This window comes from Terrapene carolina, unplaced genomic scaffold (assembly GCF_002925995.2).
Source record: "Terrapene carolina triunguis isolate 2854851 unplaced genomic scaffold, T_m_triunguis-2.0 Scaffold35022, whole genome shotgun sequence".
Taxonomy (NCBI): domain Eukaryota; kingdom Metazoa; phylum Chordata; order Testudines; family Emydidae; genus Terrapene; species Terrapene triunguis.
In genome coordinates this window covers 2820669-2840312 of record NW_020699373.1, presented here as the reverse complement: position 1 = coordinate 2840312, position 19644 = coordinate 2820669, and positions in this window count along the sequence as shown.

The following is a 19644-nucleotide window of genomic DNA, read 5'->3' as shown; positions in this document are numbered from 1 at the left end:
TGGAAAATGCCTATGATTAGACACTACATATTAGAACAAGTTTGGTTTGCCACAGTTTGGTTTAATCTTTTCTTTGGTTTGGTTCATGTGGATTCCTACCTCTTGATTCCACTCAGTGTCTCGGGTTCAAACAAATCTTTTCACAGGGCTTTTCTCTCACATGGTACAAAGCAGGAAGGAGGACGCTCCCTTTGGAATGGAGCAAAATGTCAAATCTTCTCCCTACTTCAACACACCCACAAATTTAAGAAAAATTCAGTCTCTTGCACAGTGCGCTTCTGGGCTTAAAAATAATTGTACGTTCTAAGAGCCTGATCTAACACCGATTGACGTCCGTAGGCTTTTGACCAGGCCTTAACTGTGGCCAGGACAGATTCTCTTACAACATATTAAGACTCAACAAGTCATGCTATTTACGAGTTGCACAATGTTCTTTAGCCAAAGTCAAAGGCTATTCAGACTTCTCAGCATGTTTGATAAATTGTAACGTACAACTTGTTCTCGTAAAACTCTTGTTAAATTTAAATCCATCCAACCTCACAGAAGTCGCGACTGGTGTCTCATTATACTGATATGGGACCCAGTCCTGCTCCCATTGAGCCAATGGGAGTTTTGCCAGTGACCTAAATGAAAACAGGATCTGTGCCTTAGCCCTTTAAAAGATTACTTTGAATGCTGCAACTTACATAAGGAATTCTGACTTCACAGAGTAAATGCAAGTAGATGCATGAGGAAGAGTTGCAGGACCAGGCCTTAGATGTTGTTGGAATCAATGATACAACTCACAATTACAGGACATGATCCCCGTGTAATATCACAGCTAAAATTGTAACAAAAGCTGCCACTGTGGGGTGAGTGCCGGGCAGGATCCAATCCCCCCGGGGGGCAGGATACAACCAAAACCACCCCAGGGCCTTCACCCCCAGACTATTTACTGGCCATAAACATTTACATATGGTCCTGAGCCCAAAAAGGTTGAGAACTATTGTTTTAAACCACTCTCCATCTTCCATATTTAGATTCATGACTCATTTGTGTGGGTGGAGAGGGACTCTCAGGTTAGTGTCCCTTCTGGAGAAAGTCCTATAGAATTTAACAGAGATGAAACCAAAAGCATTCTCTAGAAATTACTCTTAAAGCCCATAGAACTGAGTAAACAATGATATCCTAGCAACAGATGTTTTTAAGCATCCTATATAATTTTATAGCAGAGATATAGTCACTACATTCTGTGGGCCAAGTAAAAGACCTCTAGAGAAGCTACTGAACAACTGCAAAAAAGAAAGGAAGTATTGTCGACAGCAACCGCAGGTTTTTTCGCGTATCCCTCTTCAAGCCCCATTGCAGAATGTGTAAAAAGTAAATATGCACTATGTTCAGACCCATTATTTATTACCGATTAAAGACAAAATAATTTGATCTTCCAGATACCACTCCGTACCAAATATGCCTAACAGTGATGCTTCCAAGTATCCCTGGGCCAAATGTACAGGCTGCACTTTTACCATATAAGGGTCGCTCATTCAGGAATAGATTTGATATTCTTAGGGAGAAAAGGACACATAGAGTGTTGCACAATTTTTAGTATTTGTTTTTTTAATGGAATGTTTTCCATCCTGGCGATTCAGCCCTAAAGGTAATTGTCTGACTCACATTGTCTAAGCACACAAAATTACAATAGTATCCGGTATGAGTGGGAATCAACAAGTATTAATTTCTGCTCCATGTTTCCTGTAGCTGAAAACAGGTTGTTTTGCCTAATTATAGAGAAAATGTTCTTTCAGTAACATATTTAAGTACTGATCAGCCTGGACCAATCCTGGATCCATCCAAACACCCTCAAACACAGAGTTGTGGGGGTTTGTATAATGGCCTGAACAAACACCACCCGCCCCCACCCCAGCTGTGATCACCCTCCAAGCTGGAGGGGTTCGATGTTCTCAGACTGATGTAAGTGAGAGGAGGTTCAGGGCTGCATTGTGTGAGATGCACACTTGAATTTTATGGCTGGAGCCCACCTCTATTTTTAACAGGGACAGAGAGTTCATATCAGGTTAAAATGGACAACAGCCTCTCCAGCTTGGAGAATGGGCAGTAATTAGTTCATTAGTCCAGATGACTGAAAATCTGCCATCATTCATGGTAATAGGAAACCTGCCAAAATTCATCTTTGTCAACAAATAATTAATGGCCAAATTACACCCTGGAATGCATGCACACTTCTCCCATTGACTTCACCAGGAGTCACATGCATGCACTGGCACTATTAACTGGCACTATCAAAATATTTTTCCTCTACATTATCTCCTGCAAGTAGAACCACAGATCCTTCTCCTGCTGAATCACATGGCAGAACTCCCTTTGGCTTCAGCTGGAGCAAGCTCAGGCTCTCAGTTAACAGGCTTATTTAGCATAGATGAAGATGAACTTCTTTAGTTCTGAAATTTGTGAACAAATACATTTGAAAAAATTAGAGATGTCAGATATTAAAAATTAAGATTAAAATGGGAGGAAAAACTTATAGGAAATAAGACAAGCATGCGAAAAGAAGATTAAGGGCCAGATCGGTGAAACATATGTGCCTGCAAAAATGCACGCACATCTACTGCACCAGCAAAAATGCACAAGCATTCACTGCATCTAGAACCCATGCAATGAGATACCCAGCTCCATTTCTGGAGTCTTATACTATGTGACAGAACCAGGCCAGTGGGGTACAGGAGTCTGGTAGAAGGCAAATATACTGGCCACTGGATGAACAATTTTCTGTTCCCTGAATGACCAGAGCAGGGGCTGCCCCAGAGCAATCAGGAACCTGCTAGAACCAATTAAGACAGGCAAGCTAATCAAGACACCTGGAGCCAATTAAGAACTTTCTAGAATCAATTATGGCAGGCAGGCTAATCAGGACACCTGGTTTAAAAAGGACCTCCCATCAGGTAGTAGGGGGTGTGTGCAAGCAGTGAGAAGGTGTGCTGCTGGAGGAGTGAAGAGTTCAAGCGTGATCAGGCTTCAGGAGGAAGATCCTATGGTGTGGATAGAGAAGGTGCTGGGGGAAGGCCATGGGGAAGTAGCCCAGGGAGTTGTAGCTGTCACACAGCTGATACATGTTACATTGTAGACAGCTGCTATCCACAGGGCCCTGGACTGGAACCCGGTGTAGAGGGTGAGCCTGGATTTGCCCCATCTTCCCCCCCCCCCACTCCTGATCGGACACAGGAGGAGTTGACCTGGTCTGTGAGAAACACCAGAAGGGAAGGTCTAAATTGGAAAGGGATCTGGCCTGTCCCTGACCCACTAAGTGGGACACCGAGACTGTGGGGATTGTTCTCCATTTCCCCCATGCTGGCCAGTGATGAGGTTAGCTGAGTAGATGGCAGGTTTGAGCCACTAGCAAAAGTGGCCAAACTGAGGGCTGTGGTGAATCTCTGAGGCAAGTGACTCCGCCTATAAGCGCAGGACCCACCAAGGCAGAGGAGGAACTTTGTCACAACTATCATATCTGAGCTGCAGAGTGAATTCCATTGAAAGAATATTGGGACCCAGTAGTTGCACAGACTGCTTCATTCTCCTTGTAAGGCAACATTTTTCTATATGCCCACAGCCCCACCAAAGATAACAGAAGAAGGCAATATATTTTTCTTCGTGTGCATTTCCTTATTGTTAGATCCAGTTACATTAACCTTGATGGCTTTGTCCCTCTATACTAACTATGGGAAACAGTTTTAAAAATTCTGGGAATTACTTGCCATGACAACACATATACCCACAAAGACAAACACACAGAACAGCTGCAAACTTGGGGCTCTTTCATTGAAAAGGAAACACCCAGGCTGCTTTTTCTCCCTCTTCCTTGAATTGGAAAATAAGTGCTGAGCTAGACCTGAGTACATCTTCACAGGTTTTGTGAGAACGGTGTGTACTGACATTTGGAAATGTCTTCTAGGCCATGTATGTGTTACACTTACCATCTTATTTCCATATTGTTCACCTCCCCCACAAAAAAATTTTTTTTGGCCAGAATGTTTTGAGCACCCACCCTCAGGCAGGGGGACGGAGGGAGGAAATCCGCCTTCCTTATGGTGCTCAAGCACCTAAAATAATTAGCCTCGGTTTTTTTAAGAAATTGCTACTTTTGAAAATGATAATACTTTAGGCCAAGGATGGTGTCCCTAGCCTCTGTTTGCCAGAAGCTGGGAATGGGCGACAGGGGATGGATCAGTTGATGATTGCCTGATCTGTTCATTCCCTCTAGGGCACCTGGCATTGGCCACTGTTGGAAGACAGGATACTGGGCTAAATGGACAACCTAGTATGGCCATTCTTATGTTCTTAAACATTTTTAAATATGTTGATACTTTGTTATGAAGCCACCAAATTTGGAACAAACCCATATTGGTCTCAAATGGCACAATCCTCTAGCCAAGCTTTGCAGATCTGTGAATAATAATGGTCTGCACCTCCACATGTCTCCATACAGAATCCAGTCAACACTGAGAGCTACCATAATGTAACTGTTGAATAGTAAAAGCCTAATCTACAGCTGAATCAAAGCAGAGCCCTCATTTTGTGATCTCTGAATATGAAATTTCAATATCTAGCCCACTTTAAAAAACCACAACAAAATGATACAGTATATATTCAGCCACTTAGAGTCTGAATCAGTTCTCAGTCTGGCATCGCTCCACTATAAACAGTGGCGCTTGTGACCAGACAAGCTGTCACTGGGGAATCAGGGAGGGATCCCAGGTTAGAGAAAGTTTAACAAAAAGCTAGACTTTCTCCCCTCTCCCCCCAATCTGTTTTTTGTTAGAGCCCTGAGACTGGAGCGTTAAAAGCGTGAGTCAGAGCTCCTCACGACCACAGTGCTGGGTGACTGGGATAGTCCAGTTTCAGAAAGAAAAAACACAAGTTCCTCGAAAGTATTATCCTATTACCCGAAGTGTTACCTAGTAGCCCTGTGTTCTTGGGGAACCAGAGCACAGTACCCAGCCAGTCCAACTCACAAAAGACCCCCCACCCCCACCAGCCTCTGCTTGAACCAAATCTGCATCAGAAGAAAGACTTACAAAAAGCAATGAAAAGGCAGTGGGGGAGACACCTAAACCCCTGGGATAAGGATGACAGGACTAAGAAAACTCTCCTAGCCTCATTTGCATCGAAGATGGGACAAGGAGGCATCGCCATTAGCATACAGAATAGAGAACAGAGATTCCAAGGCAAGAATCACATGGAACTCTGGGACTAGAAAAGCAGGGAAGCACTGCATGATGGGGGATCTCTGCTCCAGATGTTAATAAACCCACGCCTTCACATACCCAGCTCAGTAGTTATCAGACCAATTCTAGTAATAAATCCTTTATTGGTATCCAAAATAGTGAAGCTCCCTTATTGCATTGTGAGCTCCCTCCAAGGAACACCGCCCATAGCCAGAAATAATCAGCTCCCATTGTCTAGTCTGAACAAAACAACTTTGGTATATTCCCTTGAGCCATCAGTTTACACAAACAAATCTAGTGTTCTCCCTTGAACCATTGTTGTTTCTCTACAAAACCCCTACCCATGCTCAAGTAAGTGTTCTGATGCCTGGTTCCAAAAGCTGCATCAATTCCACTGGGACGTCATCTTCTCCTAACTGACCGTGCTGGGGGCTCTGCCTGTCTCCAGCACTCTGGACCCTCAGCTACCACCACCACCTGGGACCCCCCAATCAATTCAAGCTTCATGGAGCAGTGAGAACCCAGCTCTCTCTCTCTCGGTATAGCCTTCTGATCCTGACTTGTGTGATCAGTTATAGTTTTGTAAACCTGACTTTTATAATCAAATTTAAGTTAGATTTATTATTATAACTGTTTTGTTTTTGTTTGGCTCCCCTATGGTTATTACCTGGCAATAAATAACTTTCATGATTAACCTGGTTGCTTCTTTCTCTCTCCCCCCCTCGTGGGTGTTTTTTGGTTTCCTCATTTGCTCTGCAGCAACGCTCCTCGTACCTAAGCTAAACAATCCCCGCAGCACCCAAAAATCCTGTGGGCTTTGCTCATCAAGTGGGTTACTACCAGAACAATTGTAACATGAAAGTGGGAATAGGGACGTGTGAACCTGGGACATATGAGGGTGGCTTGGAGGCGCTGTTCGACCCAGCCTGCTGACTCCAAGGGCCTATGAGGGTGACAGCTTGGAAGTGCTGCTTGACCCAGCCTACTGAGTCCAGGGATATATAAGGGGTCAGCTTGGGAGTGCCGACTAACCCGGTCCTCTCAGATGCGCTCTGTTAATGTGTGTATTCATCTACTTCTGGGACTGGAAGAACCCAGCCCTGGGGAACCTAGGTCCTGCAGAATAGCTCCATTGGGAGGGAACTTGCAGCAGGGAGAAGTAGAGCTCCATATGAGAACACAAGTGACACAAGCAGTAAATTGATAGGAGTACAGACCCCCACCTCCCCAGTAGAGTAACCCTAATAAATGAGCCTACTCCAAATAGCGGGCAAAGCTGGTAACAGAAGAGAGAATCCAGGGCATGGTACAGAACAGGCTTGCTCTTCAACAACATGGAAGGAGTAGGTCATGTGAGATTGGCTGAGCCATTCTGGTATCTGGGAGGGAGGGGGTGACAAGGGAAAGGCCTGGCTGCCATTCTTTTCATAGCAAATCCTGAATCATAATGGGGGAGGCGGGGAGTCTGGGGCCTTTAAAATACCAACACCCTTTTTCAGGGAGTTCTGGGAAGCACCACTATGAAGAAGGAGGTGGGGTCTTGCTGAGGATAAACCTGGGAGGCAGAATTTGTGGGGTGTGTAAATAGTAGCACTGGGGTCACCTTGTGGGATAATTTCTAATCTTTAATTACTGCTGTATTGTGAATATTCTTAGAATTTCTGTCACTTTGCACTTTGGAGAACTGGTCTGTATGTTTAGTCATTGTGTCTTATGGTATAATACCCCCCTTGATTTAATAAGATGATAAAAATAAAATAATAATAAAACCTTAATTTTTGTTCCCCTTTATCCAGGGGGCATCCTGACGCTTTGCTGTGATTTGTGTACAGAGTTATGCTAGATTTCTTGCGGCAACTGAGTGTGGAATATGGAGTTTAGTCATTTTATTTAAGTTTTATTTTCTATGAAGTACCATGTATTAAGTTTCTATTCCATTATGTGGGTATCTATTCACCTAAATGCCTTATTTTCCCGTGGACATAAATAATTACTGTTCAGAGGTGAATCTATCATAACGTTTCACAAAGTTGCTCAGAAATACCTTTGCACTAGCAATGAATTTTCTCACACTCCTTGCTTTACAATGCTGTTTCTAGGAGGAGATTTGCATAATATTTCTCTTTCATTTGACCTATCTGTTAATATTCTGGCTACAAAGAAACATTGTTTGCAATTACCTCTTGTAAAATATTATAAAACTGCCTCTAATTTCATATGGAAATTTGTTGTGCTCAATGTGTGGGTTAAATGCTAGCTATTACACTGTAATAAACAACAACAGTATAGTCAGAGTAGACCAAAACCTGCAGTCATTACTTGACAACATGCCCTTCCAAGTCCCTTTGAGCACTTGCATAATTTAGGAGCTCTGTAAAAGTGCGATGGCGGAGCTTTTAGATTTTAAAAAAAAATGCATGTAAAAAACAAATTGAAATATTCTAATGGGTATATGCAAATCTGTACAACTAGAAACCTAACTAAAAATTACCCAGCTTATTTTCTTCAAACTCCACTTGTTTGGTGTTTGACAAATATAATAGAGCAAAGTTTGATAATTTAGCTGTTTTAGGAGTCATGGGCATAAAATTTGTTACTGGAACACTTACACATATCATTCACCCTCATGCAACACCAAATATGATCCAACAGATTTTGCTTTTTAAAAACCCTGCAAATAGCCTTTGGGAACTTAGAGAAATTTTTGAACTGGAAAAGGGAGTTTAGAAAGTGAACTGGAACTCAACCTTAGGTGCAGCCTTCAGCAAGGTGTGATGTGTAAGTAGCCCCACCCCAGGAGCAACGACAGAAGGCATTTTTGACACCCCTGTGAGGCACAATGTCAACCCTAACAATTCTCTGCTCTACAGGAGAGTAGTGACTTATTGTTGTCCTATACCAGTAGTAAATTGAAATCCATCACAAACTAGCTCAGCTGCATTGGCCAGCAATTGATGGGGGGTGGAGCAAAGGGCTGTGCCTAACATCAGAGAGGACACCCTCACAAGGGAATGAGTAAACAAGTGCATAGCCCCACTTATTCCTTCAAACCTGGATCCAAGGACCAGGTATTCCATGTATAAGTAAAAGGAGTGTTCTTCTGCGTGCAATCACTTGTCCCAATCTAGCCCTTAATGGGAGTTTCAAAAAATGCACCAGTTTATTCAATGCAATAAAATTAAAGTTCACAGATATGAACTCCCTGGATTCATTCCATTATCAGCCTGAAACCAGCTGATAAATAAAGAGAAAGTAAATCTCGTGATCATTTTATTGACCCATTAAAAGTATTGGGAAAGGACTTTTATCAGCTGACATAACGTATAGAGGTATTTTAATTCCAGTGCTTATCTTTATGACAGACAGCTGATTGCCGACTATAAATTTTGAATGGTTTATCTGAGAAAAGGTCTTGCAGTTGTTTATTGTAAGGAAAGTTTTGCTTTACACTGTACTCTTATAGACCATGGACTTTTGAAGTAAGGCAAACTACCTGTGAATCATCCACGTTGATGGGGGTGTTTTTTAAATCAGCAGATTACTTACACTTGAAACTAAATGTTGCCTTTGAGCTTTTACTAACTGTGTGACTTAATTTTCTCGTGTGTGTGTGTGTGTGTGTGTGTGTGTGTGTGTGTGTGTGTATTTTATTTTCATTATGGTAGCACACAGAAGCCCCAACTGAGAGACGAGGCCCCTTGTGCTTGATGCTGTACAAGCACACATTAAAAGACTGTAAATTCTTCAGGGAAAGCACTGTCTAAATAGACAAGACAGACGAAGGAGAGGGAGAAGAGAACATAAGAACAGCCATACTGGGTCAGACCAAAGGTCCATCTAGCTCAGTATCCTGTCTTCCGACAGTGACCAATGCCAAGTGCCCCAGAGGGAATGAACAGAACAGGTACTCATCAAGTGATCCATCCCCTATCGCCTATTCCCAGCTTCTGACAAACAAAGGCTAGGGGCACCATCCCTGCCCATCTTGGCTCATAGCCATTGAAGGAGTATTACCCTTATTTAGCAAATGGGAACTGAGGCACAGAGCAATTAAGTGACATGCCCAAGATCACACAGGTAGTTTGTAGCTAAGCCTGATCTCTTGAAGGTTTACCCACTGCCTTAACTACAACACCATACTTCCTTCTAAACTTTTTTTTGGAGGACTCAATTACAATGTGTAAAAAAAAAAATATATTGAATATATACTAAATGACTGGTTTTATTTAAAGACACTGGCAAAATGAAACTTGACTGATTATGCAGTGTAGTGTCATTAAACATGGGCTTCACACTGACAGCTTAGTGAAGAACTCTGACAAGTAGATTTGGCTGATTTGAGGAGTTGGAAGTGGGTTGCAGAGCCTTTCACTTCCAGAGGTCTTCTGACTCCAATCCAAGAGTCATTATCATTGGGTGGCTGCTTGCAAAAAATGATGTAATGCTTCATCTCCTCTTCCTAGTGGACAGACTAGCCACATAATAGGACGACCATCATCATAACTGGTACTTTTGTTCACAGAACCAGAACTGCAAGGGATTTATTTCCGCTGCTAGATTCAGGAGAGAAAACACTATGAAAAAAAATACTATTACAGTATTTTCTGCTTGCCTACACCCTGACTCCCGGATCTCTCCCCCTCATCTCCAGCCAGCCGGATCCACAGCTTTTTCCGTACCCATTTTCCTCCCGCACACTCCCTCCTGAGGGCCCAGTAATTTCTACCCAAGTTACAGCAACTATCTTGAATGTGTAGTGATATTTATATACTTGTCAGTATTGCAGTCCCTTTTGGCCCAAGCAGTTAGCCTATATTCAGGGCCTGTTAGGAGGATAAATTGATGATGTCAGTTGGTTATATTCTTTGGTATAATCCTGTTGATTTATAAAGAAAGTACACAGAATCCTGTTTCCCTGAACACAGTAGAAACACAAACAGGAGGCAGTTTCCTTCCTCGCTATTTCTAAGTCTGCCCTCCCCACTCAGTTTTGTGCCCAAAGAGCTTGGTCTCTCTACTCCCTCTCAGGACCTCACTCATGACTGCTTCTCTCCTTGTCTGCTGATTGTCTCTCACTGATAGCACACAGCCCTTGCATTTGCATCTACTCCCAAGGTAATCCCTCAGACCACACAGCTTAATTCCGCTCAGGTTTTGCCATGGGGCCAATTGTCTGTCTCTCTCTATATATAAGGGCTTAATTTTTCCTTCCATTTAGCCTGAAAGTGTGGTTAGCACACACATGAGCTTTACCAAGATCTGTGGTGTCCACAGAGCAAAATCCACTTGATGGCAGCCATTAACACCTGCCAGCATAAGTGTTTAGGAGAGAGCTGGGTGGATACCAGGGAGTGACTGGGAAAGCTCTCAACTTTAGTTGGTGAAATAGGATTCTCTGTTTTGTGGACATTGGTCTTTTGTCCTTCTATAGTTTAATGGACCCAGAACACTGAAGGTATGAAGTGGAAATATGAGTAGGAATATTTGTACCTTCTTCAAGGTAGGTACCTGTCTTCTGTATTTGGAAGAGGCCTATCAGAGAGTGGGCAGAGTGGTTGTGGAAGTCAAAAGACTAAGCAAGGATAATTAAATTATTTATTTTGTTGTGGGCTACCTTCCATAAGGAAAAAAAAAAACTAAGTTATCATTAAGAGGTTGGAGGAAGGCTTTTTAGAAAGCTTGCAAGTATTGCAAAAGGTTAGACCTTATTTCCCACTCTCTCTCACTCTGCTCTTAGTCACTTTTGTTTTCAAACAGACCTGCGGTAGTAACAGACTAATTCAAGTTTCATATAGCAATACAATAAAAATTTAAAAAAAAAACCATCTCCCTTGACCTACCACTGCATTTTTCAACTCTGAATCTATTTTCATAGTAACAGACAGAATGACTCATCTTGTCAAGTAAAATCTGATGCATACCACAAAAAGCAGACCGCTCGCAGACGACGACTACATTTTGAAAAATAAAAATTAAGGCTTAATTTCCTTTCAGAGCCACAGCCCCAAACACATTTTTAACATTTTTTTATTGCTACCTCTTATCCATCCCTACAAAAAGCAACATTTTATTCATGTCTCCAGGAGTCTGACTACAACGAACAAGCGAGTATGAACAAAACAGGGTGAGGGAAGAGAAAGAGTCTCTTGTAGAGTTACATATCCCTATTAATAGCACTACATTTAAGTCCTCAGATTCAATAGGCTTTGGACAAGGGCCTTAATGAGAGCGCTATCTTCTCAAAAAGCAGTGGCAGATAGATTTTTAACTAAATAAAGTTCTCTGCCCATTTCAAGCCAAATAATGTTAAGTCCTTTATGCAAACACGGTCCAGTAACAGAGCATCTGAGTTTTCAAGATTAACCCAAAACCCTGGCCATTCCCAGTTAATTCACAATTTGCAACACCCAGGGAAGAAAGGGAACAAAGATCAGACCTTAAAAAAAGGTTGTTGGCATTCATACTTTATTTGTGCTCTGTATCCTCACCAAAACCTAAATCTCTTTATTTTGTTTGAGCAGCCAAAACAGCAGTTCTAGTACTAAAATAATAAAGTGAAACAGGAGTCCTTAAATCAAGTTGGAGGCAGTGGGAGAATAGTATAATATTTTAATTCCAATTAAAGCTGTCCTCCATCTCAAGAGATCCCTACATAGATGTAGTCCTGTTCTATCACATAAAATGACTTTTGCTATCTGAATTATGTTGAGGATTTGTTCACTATTGTCCTCTAGCAAATGCTTTTTTTGGTTGGCTCAGATTAACTAAGGTTTTCAAAGATGGGAGGAGCTACTGAAATCTGTTGGCCAAAATCTTGGCCCAGAGTTTACCATTATTCTGGGATGTCAGGAAAAAGCTGGCACATTTACAGGGTTCTGTCCCAGGTTTGTGCTTTATTCAATGTGGGTGCAAATTTGGTTAGAAGTTACCCATGTGTTTCCATTAGCATAGTCAGAGACTTAAAGCCATTCTTCCTACTTCTCCTGAAGAGGTACCATTTTGTAATTCTCTAATTCAGAGTCTACTTCTTCAGCTGTGATTAAAACATCTGTTTCCTCAAGTGTAAGCAGTGAAATATGATAGATCTGTCATCCTCCCTCTGTCAGGTAACTTTGGACTCCAAGGTGGATAGTTTCAAGGGGCCACGTTCATCCCTTTGAAAAGAGCCTACACGGCTCCAAACCACAGAGCCAAACCTCTACAGCAACACAAGAAAAGGGCTTTCCAGCTCCTGCACACCACTGAGATGAGCTCACTGACAGCTCTGAATAAGTCATCATCAAGGCAAGATCGACTGGATTTACATTCAAATAGATCCAACGGCTGGAAATCCCCAACTCCTATGCTAGCCACTCAACTGGAATGGAAATCCTGGAAGGGGTGTGCTGGATCCCTGTAGCCTGGCTATAGATTTGGGTGGAGCGTGTGACATTCCCAAACCCTGTTTAGTTCCATTCCCACATAAAGACCACATCTATGGGTAAAGGTAATTTTCATCCCTACAGCAGTCTAAATTTCATATTCATTTCCGTGGTGACTTAAGTTAATGTACTCTTCCCCATTTCATAGAGTGACTGAATCATTTTCAATATGGCTGTTTCACCTACTGTGCCAGTCGCTATGCCACCTTTTCCCCATTTTAGAGAGATGGGCATGGTCTAACTGAATGCAGGCCCAGGAGCTGTGAACTCTTGGATACAGATTCTGGTACCTGTTCCCGCTGTAGCCTTAGACATGTCATTAACTTCTGTGTCTTGGCCTTCCCATCCTCAGGGGCATTGTAATAATAAACTAAATACGGATGCATAGCATTTCCGACACACTAGTCTTCATCACTTCCCTCTGAGGTAGGCATGTCTCTATCTAACTTAAGTGGTTATATGGCCCTGATTACAGTACAATCTATTAAATGTATTTATCCTCACAACACCCCTGTGAGGTAGGGAAGTGCTATTATCCCCACTTATGCATGAGGAACGAGACAGATAAATTAAATGACTTGCCCAAAGTCAGACAGTAAGTCTGTGGCAGAACAGGGAACCCAGCTTGGGGTAAGTCCCAGCCTAGTGCCGTAACCATTAGACAATTTTCCCTCATCTTATGATCATCATTCTAATTCAAACAGGATGAGAAGTTAAGTGACATGCCCAAGGCCACACATGAACCAACTTTAATACTCAGGAGTTCATGGCTCCCAGTTCCAGGCTTTAACCACTAGACGATGTTGTTTCTGTTGTAAGGATTAATTAATGTTGGTTAACTGCAATGTAAGTGATCTATAATATTAACATCACATTTCCCTGAGCTTTCAGACCATGGTCAGCTGGATGCCCATGTTATCTCTTGCTGTAAATAGGATTACATATTTAACTATGGTGATTCTTGCTCATATACACATTGATGATGAATGGTCATATCTGAACTCAGTAAGGGTTTTTCCCTCCCAGGCATTATGAGAAATGGGTTCCGAGGTTTCTTCCCTGGAACAATGAACAGGAGTGACCTGTTTAGAATCACATGGGTAGTTGCCACATGTAATTACAGGGGTTGGGCACAGGTGGACCTTGCTCATTCCTACTTTCTACTTTTTGTTTCCTTCAGACTTCCACTCTAGTCTCCAGTGACTCCTGCAAAGTACCTGCTGTGTGATTTTCATGTCATAGCCCCAAAATGTCCAGATCTACTAAATTATTAAAACCGTTTCTTAACAGAGGACTCTCGTCCCCAACATTCTCAGGCCTACCTTTAATGCATCCCAGCTCCCACAGGTCTCTATAGATCCTGCAATATCTCCATATACACCTCTACCCCGATATAATGCGACCTGATATAACACGAATTCGGATATCACATGGTAAAGCAGCGCTTTGGGGGGGGCGGGGCTGCGCACTCCAGTGGATCAAAGCAAGTTTGATATAACGCGGTTTCACCGTTAACGCGGTAAGATTTTTTGGCTCCCGAGGACAGCGTTATATCGGGGTAGAGGTGTATTTTAATATCTCACCCCTCATTACCTTTATGGAGCATGATTCCTGTAATTCTAGGGAATCAAACCACTGTATAATTTTCCCAGCATCTTTGCCAAAAGCCCAGAAGAATTTGGCAAGGCAAATGTATGTTGGGGATCTAATTACCACAGCTTGTCTAGTTTCAGACACTGCCAAGAACTCTGCTCTGGAACAGTTTTGATGCACTAGAATATGGAACATAAATCCTTGGGATGACGCAATAGCCATTCTTCAAATTATTACCTTTACTAGTATTATACTTAAGAAAAAAATCAGATCTTTTATTGCATATAAAATATATAAACACTCTTGGGTTTCTGCCTGATTCCCATAATTCCTCTTTAGAGGATAGGCAAAATGCTGGGTAATCTTCTCCAGGAGTATACATACACACATCCTAAAATTCCACAATAGTGCTGTTTAAGTTTACTTGCCACTAAGACCTACCATTTGTCTCCAAACATCAATTTTTCAACAGGAGAAGGGGAAATTACTGGGGCGGGGGAAGGGGGAGAGGAAGCACTTTTTGTTAATGCAGTTATCACCATCTATCCCCTTAACTTCCTGTTGTGGGCATAAGCAACCAATCAACCCACCCACTGGTACTCCAGCCTTGCCACCTCAAGCAAAACCAGAAGAGTTTCCTAGATGTCTGTGGTGTCGCAGTACTCGCTGTTTGGGGCCTGAATGATTTGGCAACCCTCAATATGCTTGCTGCTTCCTCCTGCTAACACTGTACCTCACCACTGAGCGTCTGGGGCAGCGAGCAATCCTACCAGAGACTCTTTCGATTTATCCTGCCATCATTAGTGACAAAGAAATACTGACATTCATGTCTTGTGCAATAGCTATACTTCCCGAATCTACCTAGTTCACCAACTGTATCCTCCACCTGAAACAATGAATTACTTAGAGAGAATAGTAGCCCACTGTTTGTCAACTGACATCCCATAACGCTTCCACATTCTGTTCCCAAACTTACCAATTAACAACCAGCGCCTGCTATAGACTCTCTCAAAGTGTCCCTTCCCCTATCGGTTAATCTTTTAATCTAAGAAGAAATTCCCTGAAGTTGCCCCACAACAGACTGTCTTTCAGTAGACTTACAGAAAGCTCTGGGGTAAGCCCCACCTCCCAGGCTCGGATACTGAACTGCCCAGTCGTGTTATTTGTGTTTCAGATGGAATCTTATTTTCAGTTGAGCTGTGAAAGCTCTGGGCCACTCATTATAACTGAAGCAGGGAGTTACGGTTCTATGGGTAAAATTTTCAAAAGTGCCTAAGTGGTTTAGTATTCAAAGGGCCAGATTGTTTAAGGTATTTGGGTGCTCAAACGTGTACATAAGCACATAATGGGATTTTTCAAAAGCACCCATTTCCCAGTGGAATTTTGAAAATCCCACAAAATACTTATCTATATCTTTAAGCACCTAAATACCTCAAACTCTGGCCATGTGTCACATTACATGTCTACGGGCTAGATCCACAAATGGACTTTGGCACCTGCCTCCTTAGATGAGTATGTCCAACATTTAGGGCAAGCCTACACTACAAAATTAAGTCGATCTAAGTTACATTGATGTACAACACCACAGTGATTAAATCACTTTTGCAAGTCCACTCTCTGCTCCTTGTGTTGGTGGTGTGCAGCCTCACCAGGAGCGCTTGCACTGATTTAACTATCAGTGTGGGGCATTGTGGGATGGCTTCTGAAAGGCAGCAATAGTCGATGTAAGCAATAACATTGTGTTGACCTAACTACATCAACCTAAGTGCTACACCTCTCGCAGACTTGGAGTTATTAAGTCGGTGTAGTGGGCGAGTTACATTAGTGGGAGCTACATTTTAGCATAGATGCTTAGCTACCTTACGTCGACTTAACTCTGAGGTGTAGACCAGGCTTCAGGCACCATTGGGATCCTCAAAAATCCCTATTCAGCTGCCAATGCACAAAGCCAAGTCCTGACTCACCAACCTGCTTGGCAGCCTAGTTCTCATGTAAGCCCCAGTGTGATTCACAACCTAGACATTTCTCTGCCTATTTTATCTGACCTTAAAATCCGAGAATCTATCTGCCTTGTCTATCTTGATTCAGATGCATACTCATCTTCCATAGTTTCTATAGCTCCTTATTGCCAGAAACCCACACTGCCTGGGATTATATTAGAGAAATGTTTGAGACAATTATTGTAAACAATAGACGAACCAAGGAAATTTTCACCATGGTGGAAGGAAAAAGCGATGGGGTTTTCTCTCAGCTCCAGAGTCTGGAAAAGTGACTGGATAATGGGGAGCAATATTTGGGTGCTGTATGTCCTGTTTCTGATCCCTAGGATTTGTGATACCATTTGCATTGTGATATAAACATAACAACACAAATAGCCTTGCAGGTTTTGGTTTGGCAGGTGGAGTTCGCCTGGGCAGACTCTCACGTGGCCAGTTCAGGGAGGTTCTTTTACCACCCAATTGGTTACCCAGCCCAAATTCCCGCTTTGCCTGATTGACTGGGACGCACAAAACATATTTAATGCACTGACAGAAGTTAACGAATGAGAAGCAAGGATAAAGAGAGTGGGCCAAATCCTCAGCTCTTGCAAATTAGCTAAGTGCCATTGAAATCAATAGAGCTACACTGGTTTACTCTGATTATACCCTACATTATCTGACTTCAGGGACTGGGGGGGAAGTTGTATGGCAAGCCAAGAAAGTAAAACCACAAGGAGCGAAAACCTAACCTCACTGAAGTCATAGGGAGTTTTGCCATTGAATTCAGTGAGGCCACAATTTTACCCAAAGGGTTTAAGATTTTTTTCCCCCACTGACCAGAGTCTTGCCATACAGATGAAAGGAAGGAAAATTTAACTCATGTAAATGGAGCATTGATGCAGAGGCAACCAGCAACTTCAATATAGTTTACCACCAAACCGAGAGATACCATGGGCCAAATTTCAAAACAAAGACATCCAAGGTCTTTTGTTAATACTTTGTTCAAAGAAGACATAGCAATTTTATTCCCAGGTGGTAGCTAATAAGGCCACCTTTCTGAATTTTCCACAGCTGAAGTCATATGTCTCCTTTTTAAAGTAAGATATTTGGCATTGTTAATGGACCCTGTGGGTAATGTTAAAATCAGACTAGAGTTATGGGCATGCCCATTTTTATTTGGCTTTATACTTTTTCTCTCCTTTTGGTGGGCACATGCGAGCATGTGAGGGGAGATGCTTCTGAAATGAACAGTCTTGCCCCTGAGTACTGGTGGTCAGAGTTACAAAGACTTGTTAGCTATTTGGAGCTTACTGATTATTAAGCACTTGCCTGTGGCAGAATATCCCAGGGTACCATTAAGAAGTGAACAGCTGCCAGCAGTTAACATTGTGTGATATCGGAGATATTTTAGTTATTGTCCACAATCTTAAGGAACACCAGAAGTAGCCATGGAAAGAGCAACAGCACTGCACAAGAGTTATAGCAACAATCAGCAGGAAAGTGGGTAAGCATTATTCTGTGACAAGGAGCAGGGGGTCTGTGAATTCATTTATTCTGCAAAAAGTGCAGATGATGTAAAAAAAATGTCTGTTGCAGAGTATAATATTCCTATGCTGATCTCTTCCTCTGTAAAGTTCTGCATTGTACCTACCTGCAAAACATTCATGAACCTTGTCAAGACTGCAGAGAAAAGGTGGGCGCATAATGTATCGTTTTTTATCGTTTGTATTGCAGTGGTGCCTTGGAGCCTCAGTAATTGGCTAGGACCCCGTTGTGCTAGGTGCTGTACAAACAGTGAACAAAAATGGCCCCTCCCACAAAGACCTCCAGCCTAAGTATACATATTAAAATCACATCATACACTATATTCACACACACAGCATAGTGAGTGAGTGAGTGTGAGTGAGAGAGAGTGAACACTCCTCCTAAACCTTCATTTGGCTGGCAGACTCAAACTGAAGAGTTTAAGGGGGAAAGCAATCCAGAAAATATTTGGAGTGGGGGGGGGGAAAAGTCCTTTGTTTCACATTTGTGGTTTTCTAGCCCTTGTGATCTTCACGTATATGAAGAAAAACTATAAAGGGGCTGGATTTGTTTTTGTTAACAGAAACAACCTGTGTTCTTGTGACCAACTGATTGGATAATAGGACTCGTATGATTGCCTTTTGTCTGCTGACTCACCAGAGGGCAGCAGCCTTCCAGATGATATGTCAGCATATAGGAATGTAAGACATGCTTGTTATTCTTTGAAACAGGTCCTCAAACAATCTCCTTGCATGTTATATACTGATGTCAGCAGTACTGTTTTCTATGTTTTGTTGGCAATCTGACCACTGTAACATTTTAGGAAGTCAGTGAGCCAAGGGAAACTGTGTCTAATATAGAAAAATCCTCTTACAGCTAAATGTTTCAGTATCAGTATAGTACAGTACCAGCTCCCTCACACACAGCCTATTTTCCATGTCCTACTTGAGAGAGGAGGTAAGCTGAAAAGATTTTAAGATAGAAGTTCTCTTTTGCAGTTAGACCGTCTGACAGCAGGATTACTGAGTTTAAATGGATGCCATTTTCTACCCATCAACTTTCCCTGCTTAGAAACACTGGAGGGCAAATCTACACCTCTGAGTTTGGGAGGGGAACATTCCCTTCTGCTAATACAAAAACAAGTTGAGCTAACTCTCCATATAGGAGAACAGGAAGTATGGTTTGAAAGATGGGTCAACTGAATATACACCTCACTGGCTACTGTTGTATTCAGCTTTCTGAAGTCAACCAAATACTCACTTCACACATCCGGACTGTTGCTAGCAGCAGCAGCCCTGAGCCAGCAGTGCTGATCAGCACTCAAAGCTCTGTCCAGCCCAGCCAACAGCACTTCCCATCCTCCCAACCATGTAAAGAGAAAAGCAGAGAGAAAGCCATCAGAGATAATCTGAATGCAGATTTAAGGTCTGATCCCATTTTCATTTAAGTCCATGGAAATTTTGCCATTGTTTACTGTTGGAAGAGGACTGAGTCTAGAATTTATCTTCAACTTCCATTCTAAACAGCGAATGAAGACAGGCACAAAGGAGCCTCATCTGAGAGATGAGGCTATTCCTTCAGTGAACGTTATCAACACATCTATGCCTTTTACTCTTTCCTTATTCATATACATAGGTATAGATATAGTTATAGCTAAGATATGGATATGATATACACACACACACACCCCTCAGGATTTTGTTAAAAAAATTGCCTCTGTAATAGTTCATGGGAGGGCAAGAGAAATCATAAAGAATATGATGGGAATGCAAGGCCTTATCAGAAACCATCATCAAGAGACTAGAAGAATTTTGTAAGCACTGAAGAAGTGTGGCATGCATGCAGGACCACAGGCCTCAGTAGTACAGCTTCATATCAATGTTTTCAGAGTGCGAGAGGGCTTGCACA